Source organism: Phoca vitulina, unplaced genomic scaffold (assembly GCF_004348235.1).
Source record: "Phoca vitulina isolate PV1807 unplaced genomic scaffold, GSC_HSeal_1.0 scaffold24, whole genome shotgun sequence".
NCBI classification, from domain to species: Eukaryota; Metazoa; Chordata; class Mammalia; order Carnivora; family Phocidae; genus Phoca; species Phoca vitulina.
The window spans coordinates 3833159-3854141 of NW_022589727.1; the positions used below are offsets into that span (position 1 = coordinate 3833159).

The 20983-nt window shown below is 35.9% G+C and overlaps 1 pseudogene; it reads left to right on the forward strand.

Annotated features, from left to right (window-relative positions):
- Nucleotides 1-989: 989 nt before the first annotated feature.
- LOC116642728 lies at nucleotides 990-2252 on the forward strand (annotated as a pseudogene).
- Nucleotides 2253-20983: the final 18731 nt, after the last annotated feature.

The window sequence follows — 20983 nt, forward strand, 5'->3', positions numbered from 1 at the left end:
TGCATTGATTTTATATCCTGCTACTTGACTGAATTCCTGTATGAGTTCTAGCAGTTTTGGGGTGGAGTTTTTTGGGTTTTCCACATGCAAAGAATGAGAGTTTTGACTTCTTCTTTGCCAATTCGGATGTCTTTTATTTCTTTTTGTTGTCTGATTGCTGTGGCTAGGACTTCTAGTACTATGTTGAATAGCAGTGGTGGTAGTGGACATCCCTGCTGTGACCCTGACCTTAGGGGGAAAGCTCTCAGTTTTTCCCCATTGAGAATCATATTTGCTGTAGGTTTGTCATAGAACCTGACACACATTTAAGAAGTGAGATCTTTACACTCCTAAGGGTCCTGAGACAAAGCCTAAGGCCATGAATGGAATGGATAGGAACTGAGTTCCCTAAATCGTGGTAGAGACACAAAGGTCTGTACCTTTGGTTTTTTTGTTTGTTTTGTTTTATTCACCCATTAAACAAATAGTGTTTGAGGGTTCACTGTATACTAGACACTGGTAGGATAGCAGTGAAAAAAAAAAAAGAAAGGAAAGAAAGCAAAACTCTCTGTCCTTGTGTGGAAGGGAGGGGAGATATAAGGTAAAGCAGTATACATTAGACTGTGATAGATGATGTAGAAAAGTAAACAGGTAAGAGATATAAGGAATGTGGTATTTTTGTAAGTCTAAATGAAGTCTTTTGAGAAGTGTTTACTAAAAAAATATCTTGAAGTAAAGAATGGAAGGAGGTGAGTCAAGGCCTTAGAGACATATCCATGTGTACACCCAGGCAGAAGAAACCACAATTACAAAAGCCTTCTGTTAGGAGCCTTGCAGGAAAATTCAAGAACAGTAAGGTGACCATTGCGAAGAAAAAAAAAAAAAGAAAAGAACAGAGCAAGAAAATATAAGGAAATTATATTACAAAGTTGAATGTTAATGAGCAGATAGATCACATGGATATGTTTAAGGGAAGTAGGGGTGAAAGTGGGAAGTTTAATTCTTAGGCTATGGTAATCATCCAGGCAAGAGATGATGGTGGATTGGACCAGACTGGTAACAGTAGAGGTTATGAGAATATCCTGGCTATTGTTCTAAGGCGAAGTCCCTAGGGTTTGCTCACAGATTGTGTATATATAAGATAGTTAGAAAAAAGTCAAAAAATGACACCAAAACTTTTGTTTTGATACTGGAGGGATGAAGTCATTAGCTGAGACGAGGAAGATTGTGAAAAATGCCATTTTGGCAGAAAAACCAGAACTCAGTCAAAAGATATGCTAAGGTTAAGATGGCTATTAGAAATCTAAGTAGCTGTCAAGTAGACAATTAGATATACGAGTCTAGATTTGATGGGAAATGTCTGGGTTAAAGATGTAAATTGGGAAATCATCAGTGTATAGATAATATTTAAAGCCACCAAACGGGGTGAAATCACCAAGGAAATAAGTATAGATAGATTCATGGTTATTAAATCATGTTCTTGAAAGACTGTATCTCCTGGCCCAGGGTAGGCTGAAAATTGGGTGCCCAGGGCTGTGACTAGGAAAAGATTCATGCATTTACAACTAGAAAACCAAACCTGCTACAGGTGAGAGGGTGGAATCTGTATCCATCCTTCTCACCTTAGCACAAAACTTACATTGATAAAATAATAAGAAATCTGGCACACTTTAATGTAACCTGTGAGTCTCCAGGGAGAGAAACAAAGCTCTGCAGCATAAAATGCTTCTTGACTTAGGAGTCTCCATAAAACAACATTCCCACTAAAGACGACCTAGCTGTCAGTATTTACAAACCACAATAAGATATCAATAAGTACTTAAAAAAAGGGGGGGGGGCAAGTGTCACAGTCTTCGCACTGCCAGGAGGCCCCGTAGCCACTGATGAGATCATGATAAACAGTACATGTGGGCACAGCCCTGAAGCCCATGTGGGCACAGCCCTGAAGGCCAACCCTTTTAGAGGTGCTTCCCATGCAGAGGGAATTCTGCTGGAAAAAAGTAGGTGTTGAAGCCAGACAGCCAAATTCTGCCATCAAGGAAGTATGTCAGGGTCCAGCTGATCAAGAATGGCAAAAAAAACCCATAGCCTTTGTACCTAATGATGGTTGTTTGAATTTTATTGAGGAAAGTGATGAAGTTCTAGTTGCTGGATTTGGTCACAAAGGTCATGCTGTTGGTGATGTTCCTGGGGTTTGCTTTAAGGTTGTCAAAGGAACCAATGTCTCTCTTTTGGCCTTATACAAAGACAGGAAAGAAAGACCAAGATCATAGGTTTTGATGGTGAACTATGACAATAATAAATTTTCATATTCCAAAAAAATAAGTAAATCCACACCTAAACTCAACAGCTGGACTGACCTTAGACCTTCTCAAAAGTAACGATACATGTAAGAAGAAAATAAAATAATATATTCAAGAAACTGAGAGAAAATCATTGTCAATCTAGAATTATATAGGTAGTTACACTATCATTCAGGAGTGAAAGGGAAATAAACACATTCTCAGGCAAAGACAGAATCAGTTTTGTCATACATAGACCTTCCCTTAAGCTATGTATAGAGAATCTATACATCTCTGAAAGAGATTCATTAGATTTTTGCATTTGTGTTTTCGTTTTTGGCACAAAGACTTTAAGTCTAAATAGGGATTGCCCTATTGAGAAGAGAGGGTGTGAGAGAGAAGGAAACAAAACTATTTATATTTTTATGTATTTTGGATGTATTCGGCTTCAAAAAACAAATCTAAAATGGTTTAAATTGTTATAAAAATGACTAATAGAAATCAAGAGGTAAAGTAGGCTCTTGGTTAGTAAATCGGTGGCTAACTGATACTAGCAAGGGCCCAATATTTTGCTGTGACTTCAGTTGCAACCTGAATTTGCCAGCTAACTTTGGAGCCATAAATTAACTGTAGGAGTTCCATAAATGATACAGAGGAATAACCAGTCTCAGAGGAATTCATGGGTCTTTTCTGTTCCTGCTTATTAGGGAGAAAAAAAAAAAAACAACAACATAAGATAACACAGTGAGGATAAATTTTCCAAAAGCCCCAGGTAGACTTCCCTCATGATCCATTGACCAAGGTTAGAGCATATTCCCATTACCAAGGTTAGAGCATACTCCCATTACCGAACCTGGAGGAGAGAAAGGAGCTATTGTAATTTGCATAGACCTATTCACTGGGGGAAGATTTGATGTTGAGGAATTAATCACAAGGAAGAGAAAGGGATCAGGTAGGAAGTGTAGAAATCTAAGGCCTTATCTCCCTCCAGAGGAGGATGAACAGATTGACATATTTATCTGTATTTTAGATGTAACCAGATAAACAGTAACCCCAGAAAGCTGGTGAATAACACTAAGAACACGAACAACATACAAAAACTCATCAAAAGGAGAGAGTATTACAAGAAAGATAAAATTATCGGGAAGACTTTATAATCACAAACCTTTAGGTAAAGAACATAGTTTCAAAGTACAGAAGGAAACTGACAGGGGTATCACAGATGCATCACCTGAAAATCCATGCCCATTTAGATTTTTCTCAAGCAAATACACTGATTATGCTATTGAATGCCTTTAATCCTCTCTGTTGTGTTGCTGCTGCTGACTTGAGACTTGGTACAAGGGCCAGGGGAGCCAAATATTTGTAAATGTCCAATTTAATAGCAGTGGCTAGTCTTCCTGGTACAAATACTTCCTAAATAGTAATGTTGTCCACAGTATACAAAGTCAGTGGTATATCATGTTTTGTTTTTTTTCTTCACTTTGTCAGGGCAAATTCTAGGTAGGACAGTCAAAGAAGTTCCATGCCCAGTAGAGAAAAATAATCAAGAGCCAACTTGCTTAAAAATATGCTCCACCTGTCCTTGCTCTCTATGGCCAACTCCTTTTAAGGACCTCGAGTTGGCATGGCAGGAAGGAGGGAGGTGGTTTGTCTAACCAATAACTCGTAGGCAACCACACCACACAAACTACTGCAGCGAACATATAACCCTAACAGGCATACATCAAACATAGCCCCTCTTCATGCTCTACTGGATGTAAATTCACTGCTTCTTTATTATTTAATGGTTATATTTTGCATCACAACATCTCTGTATTTGGAGAAAGGGACCACCATGGCTGGTTTTCCAGGAATTGACCAAAGTTGACTGGTGTATCTACACTACATGCTAGATTGTTCACTGGCAGTGTTGTCAGTCACTAGGGGAAATCATTTGGGAACTCAAATGGCTTAAGATAAGATCCTTAAATGAAGTGAGAGGGCTGAGGTTTCTAGGAAAATTGAACCAGAATAAAGACTTTTCAGATTTGTATTTAGATATAAGAGAACTGACAGGTAGATTAGCATGTGAGATCAGGAGTCAAAGATGGAGAGAAAGCCCAGTATGTGAAGAGAACATGAATATTTGTTACCTACCAAACCCACCTGGGATGGAATTCTGGCTCTGCCGTATATCAGCTTTTTCACTTTCAGCAAGTTGTATTTAACTGTTTTGAAAACATTCCTTCATCTGTAAAATCAGGGTTTCTGTGAAGAGTAGAAAATTATTATTTTTTTTTAAGATTTTTTAAAATTTATTTGACAGAGAGAGAGACAGCAAGGGAGGGAACACAAAGCAGGGGGAGTGGGAGAAGGAGAAGCAGGCTTCCCGTGGAGCAGGGAGCTGGATGCGGGGCTTGATCACAGGACCTGGGGATCATGACCTGAGCCGAAGGCAGACGCTTAACGACTGAGCCACCCAAGCGCCCCCAAATTATTTTTTTAAAGTATCTTTTAGATATTAATAGTTAACACTTGTTGAGTGCAGTTTTTAATAAACAGATGCCACCTAATATTATATTCTTTTCATATTTCTAGTATCTACTTTTTCAGAATTACAAGCCCATAAAACAACAAGAAAACTTTCAACTGAAATAACTGTGTCAAATCCCACTTTCCTACTTTCAAGATGTTTAATTAGGTTCTCCTACCTTGTTTTGCCATATATAAAGTGTGTAATTGGAGTAGGTAATTCATAGTATCTCTTTCAATTCTAAATTTATGAGGACTAGTTTTAGGCAGAGATGAAACAGAAGCTCACTCAAATGAGACCAGTGGTGATCAAAGTGCCAGAAATTCCTCCATAAAGAAGTCATCTTTGCATTGACGACAGCCCTATCTTGGCTTCTTTAATATACAAACCTATGTAAGAAATTGGGCACTTTGGTCTTTCATCCTAAATTGTGAAAGACTGTCATCTCCTTCTCTCCTGGTAGCCTCAAGTATACAAGAAATACTGCAGGACTAGAGGGAATTAAAGGGACGCAGAAGAAGCAGAGGATGTCAAAGGCTCTCTGATGCATTAATATTTTGCTAAGGGCCAGCTTGAATGATAAGATAGAACCCAATCAGGCCTCAGGGGAAACAGATTTGCAAATGGGAATTGAATAGCAACTTGGTGTTACAGCAGCAGAAACCCACCTATTAATTTGTGGATCTCAGATTTCTGTATACACAACAGTTAAATTCATTTCCAACCTTGTTACCAAAACTTTTGCAGAAACAAATAATTGACGTCTCTGACATGTTACAGCATGGAAACAGGAAGTCTAATTAAATAAACTTGTTCAATAGCAAGTATATCTATTAGTCAGTGATATAAGCGTCAGCAGGTTGATGAATGTATAAATTTTTCATAAAGTCTTTGAATGTCTCCCTGACAGTCATTTGTCCCTAGATGCACATAGTTATCCATGCTTGGATATGAGATTAAGGCATTTCAAAAAAAATCTTTTGTTTTTATTGCGAAATATAACACATACTGAAAGGGCATAAAACATAAAGTTACAGCTTAATAAATTATTATGAAACAAACATAAGTAGGTCAAGAAATGTAAAGTTGCCATCACTCCAGAAGCCCCCACAGACTTCCCAATAACAAATATTTCTGGGCCGCTCCCTCTTTACTTTAAAGTAAAGTTAAAGATGATTTTGATCTTCCTGTTAATTGCTTTCTTGTTTGTCTTAGAGTTCTATATTGTTGGTGTGCACCTCTAAACACTCTAGGTTACTTTTGCCTGGTTTATTAGAGCTGTTCGCGTTGATTTATTTCACTAGAGCTTGTTCACTTTCGTTTTATGGTATTCTATTGCATGACTGTACCCCACTCAGTGCATTCAGGCTTCTAATGTGGCCAATTGAGTTATTTGGGTTATTTCCAACAGTACTCTTAGGAACATTTTGTACATGAATGCTGGTATCATGTACACACATTTTGGGGGGAATATACATAGGAATGATATGGTCTATTTACTGTTTATCATTGTTATATACGTGTGTTTAACAGAATAATCCAAAGAGTTTTCCAAAGTGGTTGTAAAACTTAAATTCCCGTGAATAACATATAAGATATATTAAATGTTAGCACTTGCCAACATTTGATATCTCCGTCTTTTTCTTTTTTTTTATTTTAAATTCAATTAGCCAACATATAGCACATCATTAGTTTCAGATGTAGTGTTCAATAATTTATCAGTTGCGTATAACACCCAGTTCTCATCGGTCTTTTTCATTTTAGTCTTTCTGGTGGATATTGATTTTCATTTTTATGATTACTAGTGAGGTTTAGCACCTTTTCATGTACTTTTTGGTCTTTTGGATATGTTTTTTGTTGTGAGGGACTTGTTACCTACCCATTTTTAAGATAGGATTGGATATCTCTTTCTTATTGATTTATAAAAGGTTCTTTCTTTCTCGCTCCTCATTTATCTCTATCATGTATTTTTCTTATGTATCATTTCAATATGATATGATCCTTTTGTTGGTATTTATGTTAGCAGGATCTTCTCCTACTCTTTAGCCTGCCTTTTATTTTCTCAACAGTGTCCCTTTGATGAAGAGATCTTAATTATTTTTAGTGGCTTTTATAACTTGTTTGGAAATATTTTTCTGTATTACCTTCTGGAAGCAGTATTATTGTTTTTTAATTTTGGGCTGTTTACATTGAATTCTACAATCCACTTGGAATTAATTTTTGTTTACCTTGTAAGGTAGAGATTAAACTTCATTGTCTTCCAATAGAAAATCAGTTGTCCCAACATCATTAACTACAATGACTTTTATTTCTTTCTCTACTCCCCAGAGTTTCACCTTCGTAACCAGTCAAGTATCCTTGTAGTATGGATTTCTTTCTGGCCAATTGGTATATTAGAATATCCTTGCATTAATCATATTGTTCTAGTTAGTTACCTGCCTATACAATCTGACTTGATTTCAGGGGAATAAGTCCTTCTACTTTATTTCTCATCTTTAAGAGTAAGAGTTTCTTGGCTATTCTTGGTTCTTGCATTTCCATATGGCTATTAATACCAGATTTCATGTTGCATAAAATATAGTTTGGGATTTTGTGTGAAATGCCAATTAATCTGAAGATCAGTTTGAGGGAATTAACATCTTTACAATATTGTGCCTTTTAACTCATCTGTATTATATATCTTTCAATGTATTTGATCTCTATATCAATAATTTCTAGTTTTCTGCTTAGATTTCATATATAAACATACATGTATATGAATAAAAATATATATATTCCTATATACGTAGTTATAAATCTTTGAGAAAAAAATGTTCGGTTGTTACTGAATAGAAAAACATTGGATTTTTTATATTGACTATATAAACAACTTTGTTGAACTTTTTAAATTAATTCTAGTAATTTGTAGAGTCTTTTGGAGATTTTGTCCACAACTATATTATTCATGAAAATGAGAGTTCAACTTATACTTTTCCAATATTCTTTTTATTTATCTTGGATTACTCAGCTAGGTAGGTCCCTCTAGTATACACAGGAATGTGCCATTTTGAATATCAGGAGCAAAGTTTTTAATATATCACCAGCTAGTATGAAACTTCTTTTTTTATTTCATACCGTTTAGCAGTTAAAGAAGTTAGGATAAGACATTTTATAGATAGATGTTGAATTTTATTAAATACATTTCTGTAACTATTGTTATGGTAATAGATCTTTTCTCCTTTAATCTGTGAAATGTGGTGAATTTTGATTGAATTTTAAATATTAAACCATCCTTGAATTCATGGACTAAAAATTATTTATTTTTCTTCTTTATTTTTGTAATCAGTCTGTTAATACTTTGTTTAGGATTTTTACCTCTATGTTTATGTGGGAAATTGGCCTATAATTTTCTTTGTTCTTAGTGTCCTTGTCAGGTTTAAGATCGGTGCTTTGATAGGTTCATAAAATAAACTGTAGACTTTTCACTCTTTTCTCTATTTTCGCATAGATTTTGTGAAAGCTAGGCATTATGTCTTTCTCAAATATTTAGTGGAATTTGCTGGTAAATCTCTTCAGTTCTATATTTTAAATTATGAAAAATTTTCTATTTATTGATTCAATTTAACTTTCTATGTCTTTTAGATCAGATTTATAAGTCATACTTTCCTAAAAGTATGCCCATTCATCTATACTTCTAATTATTATATTTATGTGTTAGATTTATAATCATGATTGATACCGCTTATTTGTATTGTTGGATCAGATATTTGAGAAGGAGACTAATTTCAGCAATGTTTTCAATCAATAAATTTTTGACATTATTGATGGATGGACAGATAGTTCTGTTTATTCTTTTATTATTTTCTTCATTCTATCTTGTTAGGTTTATTTTGCTTTTGTTTTTCAAACTTTTAGATGCTTGACTTTTGATATTTTAGTTTCTTTTCCATGTAAACAGTTAAGGTTATAGATGTTCATTTAAGCACCACTTTGGTGACCTCACACAAGTTTTGTTATGTAGTGTTTTCAGGTGTCATTAGTTTTAAGATATTTCCAAAGTTCACTTGTCCTTTCTTTATTGTCTCATGAATTATTTAAAAGCATATTTCTTAATTTTAAATATTAAGTTTTTGTCAATAGAATCTTTTGATTTTTATTTCTACGCTTGTATGCCTCATAGCCAGGTGGTGACACAAAATTTGTTAAGAATAATTGTATAGTCAGTATATAATCATTTTTGTAAACTTCATGGGTGCTACAAAAAGATTTATAATGTATTTGTTGAGAGCTCTGTTCTAGGTATGTGACCAATCATATATATCTTATCTTCTACACTTTCATTTCATGTTTTGTCTTCTTGATATATATGATTCTGATATGTATATTCAAATCTCGCACTATGATTGTGGATTTGATTATTTCTGTAATATTTTTATCAGTTTTGTTTGAAATTTTTTTAAGATTTTATTTATTTGACAGAGAGAGAGAGAGAGACAGCTAGAGAGGGAACACAAGCAGGGGGAGTGGGGGAGGGAGAAGCAGGCTCTATGCTGAGCAGGGAGCCTGATATGGGGCTCAATCCCAGGACCCTGGGATCCTGACCTGAGCCGAAGGCAGATGCTTAATGACTGAGCCACCCAGGTGCCCCAGTTTTGTTTGAATTTTTGAGGCAATGATGTCTGACACAAATTTAGACTCTGTTGAAGTAATGCTTTCATTGCAATTTCTTTTTCTCTTAAAGTTTATTTTCTCTGATATTAATATAATTGTGCCATATTTCTTTTATGTGGTGTTTGTATTTATATTTTTCCCTACACTTTTGATATTGGTATATTTTAGTTGTGTATCTTATAAACATACAGGGTTTTTTATGACATTATTTGTCTTTTAAGTAGACTAGTTGATTCATTTACATTTAATATGATTGCTGATTAAATCCTGGTTTAAATCTATCATCCTGTTAAAGACAACTGAAAAGAAAAGATGAACAAGTAACTTTTTTCTGAAAATTTCAAAATCCTGAAGACCTAACCAAATAGTAAGAATTTTTCAGGCCAAGATTTCAGGGAATATCGAAATCCAGAAGACTGACATTGGCATTTGAGACTGTTCTGCCTTAAAGCTATTTCTCTAATCTATAGTCTCTCTCTTTAAGGATCACAAATAACTGAAAAATTTCATGACAAACTGTTTGTAGCTGAACATCAAGAGAATTGCCCAAATAGTGATTTAAATCTGATTTTGCTAGAATCACAGACTTCATTAAGTTAATCACTGTTCAGAGCACAGTTTAGGATATTATAGAGAAATCAGGTATACTGGACAAGGGAGGAACTACTTTTCCTGACATAGTCATAACCCTAAGCGACAGGGCACCTGGGTGGCTCAGTTGGTTAAGTGGCTGCCTTCAGCTCAGGTCATGATCCCAGGGTCCTGGGATCGAGCCCCACATCAGGCTCCTTGCTCACCAGGGAGCCTGTTTCTCCCTCTTCCTCTGCTGCTCCCCCGCTTGTGCTCTCTCTCTCTCTCTCAAATAAATAAATCTTTAAACAACAACAACAAAACCCCTAAGAGACAGTGATTTGGGAATAATAAAAAGTCTTATTTTGAAAAAGGCAAAAGTAGGGGCACCTGGGCGGCTCAGTTGTTTGAGCGTCTGCCTTTGGCTCAGGTCATGATCCCAGGGTCCTGGGATCAAGCCCCATGTCATGCTCCCTGTTCAGTGGAGAGTCTGCTTCTCCTTCTCCTTTGCTCCCCTCCCACTCATGCTCGCTCGCACTCTCGCTTTCTCTCTCACTTGTGCTCTCTCGCTTTATCTCAAATAAATAAATAAATGAAATCTTAAAAAAAAGACAAAAGTATATAGGATCATAATGTATTTTAATCTTCCATATCCTGAAGTTTGATCTATGAAAAGACAAAGATTTTTAGGAACACAGAGATTCATAAATATATCTATGGCATGTCTTCTAGATTTTAGAAAATTCCATACAACTTATGCATGTATGCCTACAAAATGAAACAGTCAAAACTTAACTTACAGGGTTCTATTTTCCCATACCTTTTTTTTCCTAGGAAAGATGTTGGAAAAATTAACAGAAGATAACAAGGAAAATTGAGAAGGGAACAGGTGACCTAGGAAATAGTAAAACCAAAGAAAAACAAAGGGAAGCTGTGAGGAGAAAAAGTACATGAGTAGTATGAAGAGATAAAGAAACCTAAAGGAATAATATTCTTCAGCCTTTACCATCAAAATCTATTCATATATTCTCAAACCTAAAGGGCAAACATTAAAATTTACCATAATGAAAGCGTGATTATTAGGAGACTTCATGATGCCCCCTGTGAATGTCCCCCACCTCCCAGTTGTGCTGCCCTTACCAAGGTACGTGCCACATGGATGGGCTTGGAATTGAACGAAATCTGCATTAGATGGAGACTGTACTAAACACACCCTAGGACACAAGAACCAGAGGGACTAGTCAAGCAAAAACTCAAAGCAGGAGGTTAAGTTTTAATACTAGAAAGACCAAGCCCAAACACAATTTTGCCTGAGCCAAGATTGAGGTTATAGAAGCAGGAGTTTATTCATATATTCATGGGATCAGACAGGAATGGTTTGGGATGGAGGAAGGTGACTCATAAGGTGATTGTTTCAAATATCACTGGGTTTTTGCTGCCTGCATTATTGGTGGCAAAAGTAAAAACCAAAGAGTAGTTAAGGCTTCTGTTGTTAAAGACATTTAATATGATTGCTTCCTTTCTAACATGCTATTTTAGCAGTACTTTAATTGCAAAAATTAGAAGCTTGGCCTTCTAAATGTCAAATTATGGGAAAACATATGGAATGAAATAAGTCTAGAAGGGACAAGAGAATGGAAAAGATATATACAACAACCTTATTCTCCTCTCTAAAACAATGTTTTTGCTTTATCCTCTTTCTGAAATGCCTGCACATACACCTCTACCTCTACTCCTTGGCCTCAACTCCTCTGTGCTCATGGAAATTTCTTTTATGGACGACAACTTAGGATCAATGAAGTCATATATATCAGTTTCAGGCTGCAACAAATGGCTTTTTTTTAATGAAATCTTTCATTTTTATTCAAATGAAATCTGTTATATATCACCTTGCATATGTCATCTCTTTACACCAGGTTTCCTCTATGAGTATTATTAATTTCAATATAATTAATTTTAATGTAATTTGTACCAATAGGTTTTTAATACGTGCTGATTGATATCCTAGCATGATAGTTCAAGCTTTGATGATTCTCTTATGGTGATAAAGATAAAAGCTGAAATGATAACTGCGTAAACGGAGGAAATTTTTGAATGCACAAATCTGAAAGATAGCATTGGAGTTATAATTTTTACTACACAGTGAGTCATTAAAGGTCAACTCAAGCTAAAACCAACTGCAAGTTTACCTTCCTCTTGCTCCTTTGTGGTCATAATTGATACAGTGGAAGGTCTGTGATATTTAGGAGAAGAGATAAGGATTATATGAAGTCTGTTACAATAAAGTTAGGTTATTTTTTCCTTTGGGTACTACAAAATGTTGTTCTTTTATAGAATTGAAGCTCTCTGGCTTTTCTGTAAGTGTCCTGGGAAGCCTATATTCCCAAAACAGAATCAGTAGTTTCCATATCAATGTGAATTTTTTTGTTTTTTACACTCTTGTAATTTTCTTCTCAACCATTCCCACGTGCACCAACACTGTCTCCATGGCTTCCCTTAGGAAATTGTATTCTTTTAGAGAATTGCTTGGCCCATGAATGCATATTATCTCTCATCTTGAAAAATGCCAATAAAAAAGCAAATTATATTTGTTCTCTAAGGTGTTTGCTACAAACCATGACTGATTAGTGTTATATGTGACATCCACAGGAACAGTAATCAAGGTTACGTTAGCATTGATTTTTACAGAGGTGAAGTCTCTTTGATGTATTACTGCGTCAACACCTGCAATGACAAAGTTTGCACATGAAATTAATCCCAATTAATTATACTGTTTGTAGATAGCACTGGCTCTTTTATGTTACAAAATAAATATTAATTTAGTGACTTTTTTTCACCTTGTGAGGCTTATTTAGTTAAGGGAGGGAGCCTTTATTGATCAGTATCCTGAAATATAAAATAAAGGTTAGACCATTGAAGGGGCCTGGAAAACTAATCCAGTCAATTGAGAGCAACTCAGGTCTTAAGGCATTGTAGCACTATTTTATTTTCATTTTTACTACCTTAGCTTTGAATTCAGGTTTCTGAGTTAAAAATATTCAATCCTATATGACCTATATTGAATATTGACTTTTACCCACACATGAATTTATTATACTTCTTCACATACCGATTGGCTTGGCCACTGTGTTTAATGGCCTTGGCCAGCTCTCTCTGTAATGGAAAAAAGAAAAATTCTTGAACCCCATGACGGCAAACAGAACTGAGTAGTGGCATTTGTTGAGGGCCTTTTCTGTGGTTTCTTTAGCCTTTTTCAAAAACTTCTGGGAAAACTGGACCCATGAAGTAGGATAACTCCTTATGTTCTCACAATGATGGAAGGACTTTTCAAAATCATATTTCTAAGAAAACAGAAGTTTATTCTTTAATTCTTAATATTTTTAAAATATAAACATCCTTACACTGCAGACATCTCTAATCATACTGTTGGTGGGGGCTGGGGAGCTAGGTCTCATATATGTCATAATTGTATGTGTAAACATTATATTGTGCTTTAAAATAGGAGACCATTCTGAAGCCATTGTCTATATGCCGAATCGCCTCAGCAATCTTCATCTTTTCCTCACTTTCATTGGCTTCTCAGAGTTCATAGCTCCTATTTACAGATTCTGATGTATTGACTAATTTCACATTCAGTTGCCTACTAGAGAAAGGATCTTCCATACTTTACAAAGACTTACTAATTTGCATAGTTACATTTCTGTGCATTCGGAGATACACTGTAACTGTTGGATACGTGGTCAAATTCTAGATGACTGAGTGGATGGGGAGACACCCTTTCACCAGATTAACTTTAATTTACCATTTTTATAATCTAATAACCATAGCCCCCTAATTTATCTAATTGAAACTTTTAGGTAGATATGATTTGACCTATAACATTGACATTGAAACTGTTACGCAATGAACTGAGTAATTATAGTAAATTTTGATATTTTTAGTTTATCAATTCCTCTCTCAACAGGCAATAATTTCTATTGTTTTATCTAAGATAATTATAATATTCTGTTGTTAAAAGGATCTCAAAGAAAATACATCTTCACATTTGGGCAATTGTTAAATAGCTGGCTATGATAAGATATCTGTTTAGTGATGTAATATTGTGAAGGAATATGTGGCACAGTATACAGAGATTAGGCTCTGAAATCAGATACTGTATTTATATCCAGCACTTGCATTTACTGATTACATGACCTTTAGTCTAGTTATATATACTAACTACCTTTATATCTCTTTTATGCTTTTAAAATATTCCCCAAAGCAGAACTCCGTAAATAATTTCTGTCATTATACTTACTGCCAGAACTCAAGATGTTAATAGGTTGTCACCAAAGGTTAGATGACATATTTAATTGTCTCTAATCCTCATACTGACCCTGCAAGGTGAACGGATCATACCACCTTCATTGTAAAATAGGCCCCTTGTTTGGAGGCAATTTCATGCAGGGTCTACTCTTGGTAAATCAGTTCTAAAAGACCTCAACAGTAGTGCCAACTAGACATTGCCTACAAGGAAAGCAAATCCACACCCTGAGGAGAGAAAAATTATGGTATAGTAGGAACACACTGCTACTGTTTATTCCAGAGGAGTCTGATGTAATCAACTTGTAGGTGGTTTGCTGGTCTTCTCAAGGGGGGGACTACAGCCAGTTCTCAGCCTGTCTTTGCTGCTAATAAGAGCACATTCAGTAGCAACAGTAGTCAGATCAGCTTGCTTTGAATGGAGCCCAAATGTGGGCTCATTTAGAGTCTCCATCTTTGAAATCATTGCTCGTCTGATAGTATATTGAGCAAACACTGCAGTGGCTGAGAACAGGGCTAACCAACAGCCAGGAGACGTGCCATTATGTTCACCTGGTGTTTAAGAGTCTCCTCCATTGTGGATGCTTTCTGGTGGGCAATGAAGTGAAGGGACAAGATTGGCATATCATGTACTCAGTCCCATAAATTTATCCACATACCTCTTCCCAAGATCTCATTGTCTCTAGTCTTCCAATTTTACATCTTCCAGACCCTGACTGATAGGCTAAACCATATGCCACTGCCCAGGAGTTTCTGTATATCCTTCCCTCAGTTCTGTCTCCCTCCAAATAGAGTGCCCAACCAATTTTAATGTTTGAATATCTGCCCATTGGAAGGATTTCCCTCACCATTGTCCTTGAGGACTGCCACCATGTGTGACAGTGGTGCAATTTGCATCAGCAAAGCAAACTGACTCATTCCTTATCTAGGCCTGGGTTTTTTTCCTTCTCCATCAGTTGGTTTTGGGAAAACTCTCAAGAGGTTATAAGTTTGAGTTGATGGAGAGATGACAAGTGCAACAGAGAGTCTGGACTAAGTGTTTGTGCCCTCTGGAGACATTTTCATCAATATTTGCTGTGAGTCCTGCTCAACCTCATGGTATGGTAGGTACAACAGTACCCAGCTCAGGAGAGAGAGCTCTTGGCACAAGGCTTTAATGCCAGTCATCAGACACCAGCCTCCACTAAGAACCATTTACATACCTGCAGCTGCTTTTCAATGTCTCAGGGAATTCTGTGCCATAGAAAATAGGAACACTGTGACTTCAGCCAATATTAGAGGTGGATGTGATCCAAGGCTCCAAAAGCATCTGATTCAAGGAACTTCCATTCTTGTTTGGGCAATGAGATAAGGATATTTGTAGTATTTGTAAAACAGTTAGCTATAATCAATTAAAATATTTGCTAAGACAACTACGATACCAAACACTCTCCTAGGTGCTATGAAACACAGAAAGGCATAATCCATAAACTTAAGCAGTTTTGGACAAAAGCAAAGCCAAAATCAAAACAGAGATAAAGGACTCAAGAAAAACCATATTAGGCAGTACAAATCTGTGTGATACCAGCAGGGAGACAAGAGAGGGGCTGTTAGCTAATTTTACAATTGGCATAATTTAAGAATTAGAATTTAGGTTTCAGGCTAGATACATGGGAAGTAAGGGCACTCTCCATTCGCTGGCTAGGTCAGAGGCAAGTAGCTGCACTTACTGAGTCTACAGCATAGTCAAGTCCACGGTATTGATGGGTCAGAAACTCCAAGTCACTTGGGGGACAGCATTTTGAACTGAAAACACAGACTGGTTCTCGTACCAATGCTGAGCTTCCAGCAAGCTGCAGGGCAGCAGGCAGATGGTTTCACATTTCTGGAGTTATTTTTCCACCTGATTTAGAAGGTCACTGAGCTTCCTTTCCAATCCTAAAGTCTTTCTGGAGTTGGAAATTAGGATAGTTGACGCAAAATATTCCTAGCTTTTATTTCTTATGTTTTATGGTCATTTATTACCTTCATATAATATTTACCCAAGTTTCTGTGGGCATCAAAATCATTTGGTTAAGATTAAAGTAATTTTTTAACATTTATTAAAATATATATTTATAAATATTCTGTAGCATTTGCCACTGCTTCTTTGTTATACATTTTTAGGTATAGCAATTTGTGAATATTTGAAAGTACAGGTAAATATTTATTGAACAGATAATTTTGGACAAGACATTTGATTAGGTATTATGAAGACCAAAAAAGTGAGGCATTGGATACTGTGTACTCCCAGCATTTACAGTCTAAATGAGTACGTCAGCTGTGCCTAATGTGTCCACATGTGCACACCTGCACGCATATACACATTCACTCAAGCTCAATAAAAATTGGGGTTGAAATAAGAAATACTAAAATATAAAAGAAGCAACCAGTAAAATCTCTAACATTGGCTGTGGAGTAGAATAGTAGCGGTGAGGGTTAAAATCAGTGAGGAATGTGGCGTTTGTAAACAGTGGGAGCGCTGAGTGATAGTGCTTGACATGGGGCTTAGAAATAGTAAGACCAGGGGCGTCTGGGTGGCTCAGTCAGTTAAGCATCCAACTCTTGATTTTGGCTCAGGTCATGATCTCAAGGTCGGGAGATCAGCCCCTCGGCATACCGTGCTCTGCACTGGGTATGGAGCCTGCTTAAGATTCTCTTTCTCCCTCTCCTTCTGCCCCTCTTCCTTCTCTCTCTTAAAAAAAAGAAAAAAGTAAGTCTATAGTTAGGAAAAGAGAGTGGATAAAATACATAAACATGAGAATAGGGTAAATAGAGATGTGAGTTTAGAGGACTGAAGTATATCGATTCGTTGAAGAAAAGGGCTATTTGAACCACAATGATGAGTTAATGCTGGATTATGAAGGGATGTGATTACCAGGATGAGAAGTTAAGATTATATTTATTAGTCAAAAAGGAAAAGGATAGTAGTTTAATGCATTATAATCATGTGCATAGGACCTAGATTGTTTTCACTTTTTGTTTATGATATTGTGTTATGTAGTAAACATATACACATAAATTCTGCTGACCCATAAATAAGGGCTATGAACCTGACTGAAGAAAGAAAGAAAATTGATAACAGGTTTGCCTTTATTCTTTTGTTTCTGATGTCAGTGCAAATAACTGAATACTGCTTGAGAAATCTAATGGATATGCTGTTTGCCGATAGACCTTAGCCACATTGCAAAGTTTAACCACAATTCCTAGGGACCTTCTAAAATTCACAGGTCTTTAGTGCACATCCATATTTACTATGGATGCCTTTTACACACCCAAATATGCCTGTGCCTAATGTAACGCTTCCCTGTTGATATATATTAGTATGTTCAAAGAATCCAGGCCTCTATTTGCATGTGAATGTGCAATAATTCTATGAATGTGCGTGTGGGATTTAATTGTTTTTTAAACAATATACTCTTATCTTTCTGGAAGTAATTCAGGCCATCAAAGGGTTGTCAGTGATGAGCTCGCTAATTACTTTCCAATACTTAGCCTTGTATTTCCCTTTCTTAACGGTGCTCTGTTCCCTCTAGTTTTACATTACTATCAGAAAGTTCATTCAGAATCCAGTCAATCTTCCAGTGCCAAATTTGCACTTCACATTTTTTATTCAACAAGGACACAATGGGAATATTTGTGGCTTCCAAGGAGATACTCATAAACTTTTTCCTGCATTGTCTTTGCAAAATTTCATGGAAGATAACATTCAAAAAAGAACAGATTATAGCTACAGAGTATCTGGAACAAAAATTGTCATTCTGGACTAGAAAGAAAAACAAAACTTAAGTCAGTATATGAAATTTGTATTTTTCAATGACATGGATGCTGGTTCAGTTTTACTTACCTCCTCTTTTGTTTTCTAGGCCTTGGAAGGTAGCCAGTAGATCAAAAGGAATCTAGTAGGATGATTATGAGATCATATCTAGTAGAATCTTTCAGCAGCAACTACAAAACTGATGTGTTTCTGTTTGCTTTTTGGACAGTGCGCTGTTGGAAAGTATATAAAAGCATTATTAGCAAAGCAGCTTATCTGAGAATAGCATTATCCCTTTCAGCAGACTGGAATAATAGTCTTTGGATTTGTTTACATCATGCCAATCATAGATATTTCTAAACATCTGGACTTTGGGCATCAAATCAGTAAAACATCTGGATAACTGATTATCACTGTAATTGCTTTTATAATAGTGTAGATGCTACATATATTTAATTCTTCTCCCAAATGACATATAGGTAGAATGTTTGGCAGCAGACTCAGATCCATTGTTTGGGTTTTATGGCTTGCTTCCATGATGAGGCGCTCAGAAAACGTCTTCCCCATGTTTAACTGTGCAACATATCCTTACACACATTTTTATAATTACTGATGAATAAACGTAAAATCTCAGCAAAACTTTTCCAGTAGTGAAAGACTTGGCAGGTAAGGTGGGAACAATTAGGGCAGCCAAAGGCAGATTAAGACTGTGCTGACAGTTCATTTGAAAAATTATTACAGGCAAATGCCAGTAAACCTGTTGGATATTCACAGTTTTGATGAGGGTTCAGGGTTTGTGTGATATTGAAAATGAAACACTCGAACCATGTGTGAGTCCAAGAAAAGAGAATGCCCAGTGAGAAGGAATATAATCACAATCTTATTTTGAGGCATGCATATTAAGTGGTTAAGGTAGAACAATCATCTGGGCTGGTGAGACATGAGACATTCAAAGCATATTAGGATTTAAGCCAGAGTGGCTTGGAAAATGTCAGAAATTCTTAAATTGTTGAATTTGAAGATAAAGTCACATGGACTACATTCACTATATTTGAAATTTAACAGAAGCCATTCCCTCCTACGTGACTATTTCTACATAGTTATTTAGAGCAGGAATTCCTTAAACTGAGATAATTAGAAAGGTTTTCTAACTGTATCAATGTAGTATGGGTCTTCTTCTGTGCAAAATGTCCTTGTGTACTTAGAAGCCAGACAATTAAAGCGGAATGAGAAATTTCTTTGAGCAAATGAGCATTTTAAGTACTTGGTTCAAGCAAACTAAAAGGACCACAGTTATAATAACTTAATGTATACCATTACTGAGTGAACTGTATTACAAGATTCTGTATTCTAACTCAGATTCCAGGAAGACAAAATATGTCTTATGATAAATATAGTAGAACTATCCATACCAAAGTATGGGTGAATTGCAGTCATATAAATAAAGGAATCATTTCAAAAGGAAGGCCCCCCCCCCCCAATTCTGTATACATTTGGGCTATTTAGTTAGATGCCCCAGGGCATTATCCAGATAACTTGCTAACCTTGAAAACGATGTTCAGCTAATCATTCATCTCCATGATATGGGGATAGTTTCCTCCTGAATTATGAGAGCATCACCTGAGTGAGCCAAGCACAACTGTGTACTGACTGAGGTGGGGTGGCAGAGGTAGCTCATAGGTTGAAAGATGAGTTGGGAGGGAAATCTAAAGCAAATAAAGAAGAATCAGCTCAAATTTTTCATCATCCAAATAAATTTTTCCCTATATGTCCAGCCTATAATGAGCTTATGACTTCATGACAAGTATAGTTTTTGTCACACATGTGGTAGTCCTGTACTGCCTGGTGAAAGATGTTGCATTGTTTTATACCTTTAGATAATTTTATTTTGTATGCAGTATAACTATGTAGTGATGAAGATGTCTTCGTGTGCAAATTATTGAGCCCAATGAATTATTTTCTACAGTCACAACTTAATCAAAGCCAACTGGAAGCCAGGGACTATGTGTTTAAATGTTGGACTCCCATCAGTACATTGTTCAGAATACACATTAGGTGCTTAACACGTGAGCTACCATGATGACTGAAGAATTTCTGAAACCTGGTGTTGTGAGAGGTAATATTGAGAAGTCATTAATACTCATTAAAGGTATGTTCTTTCTGGTTATTATAGAATTCTTTTTTCATACAATGTAGAAAAAAGAATATCTTCTATGAAAGAAATAAAGAACTTGTCTTTGAATACTTGCATGGTATGCTAGAAAGAGGAGTAGAACACATGCTAGCGCATATTCAGCAAGTCATTGAGCCTCAGTTTCCTTCTGTATAAATTGAAGAAAATAATCTCTGCTCTATCTTCCCTAAAGTTTGTTGTGGGAATAAAAATTAAAAGGATGCAAGAGATTCATAAAGCAATTGTTGGTAAAAATATAAATACTATTATTTCTGTAAAAAAAACTATTTGACATTTTAGATCTATAGAAGAATGTAAAGTTAGAAGATTAAGTTATTTTCGGGTAAGATGCTCTGATCTGAAATAAATCAGTATATGCCAAAGTCGCATGCTTTCCCCTGGGGATAGCCCAGCACACATGTGGTAGGTCAAATACAGCATTTGTGAGAGGAGGTCAAAGAAAAAAAAAGTTTTTAGAAGTTTCAATTATAAGCCCACACAAAAATAAAAATATCTTCAGTTTTCTCATTTATTTTTATTAGTTGGGTAGAAAGAGAAATGTGTGGATCTTCTGACAACTATAACAGTTTATGAACCATAAAGTTAGGTAATAGAAGTTGTTGATTAAAAAATATATGTTTTTTTGAAAAGTATTAAAAATAATAAGACACCCTGGTGTTTTAAAGGTTTGGGGGCATAAGTCTCTCGTTTTGACATTTGTACCATCACTGAAACGC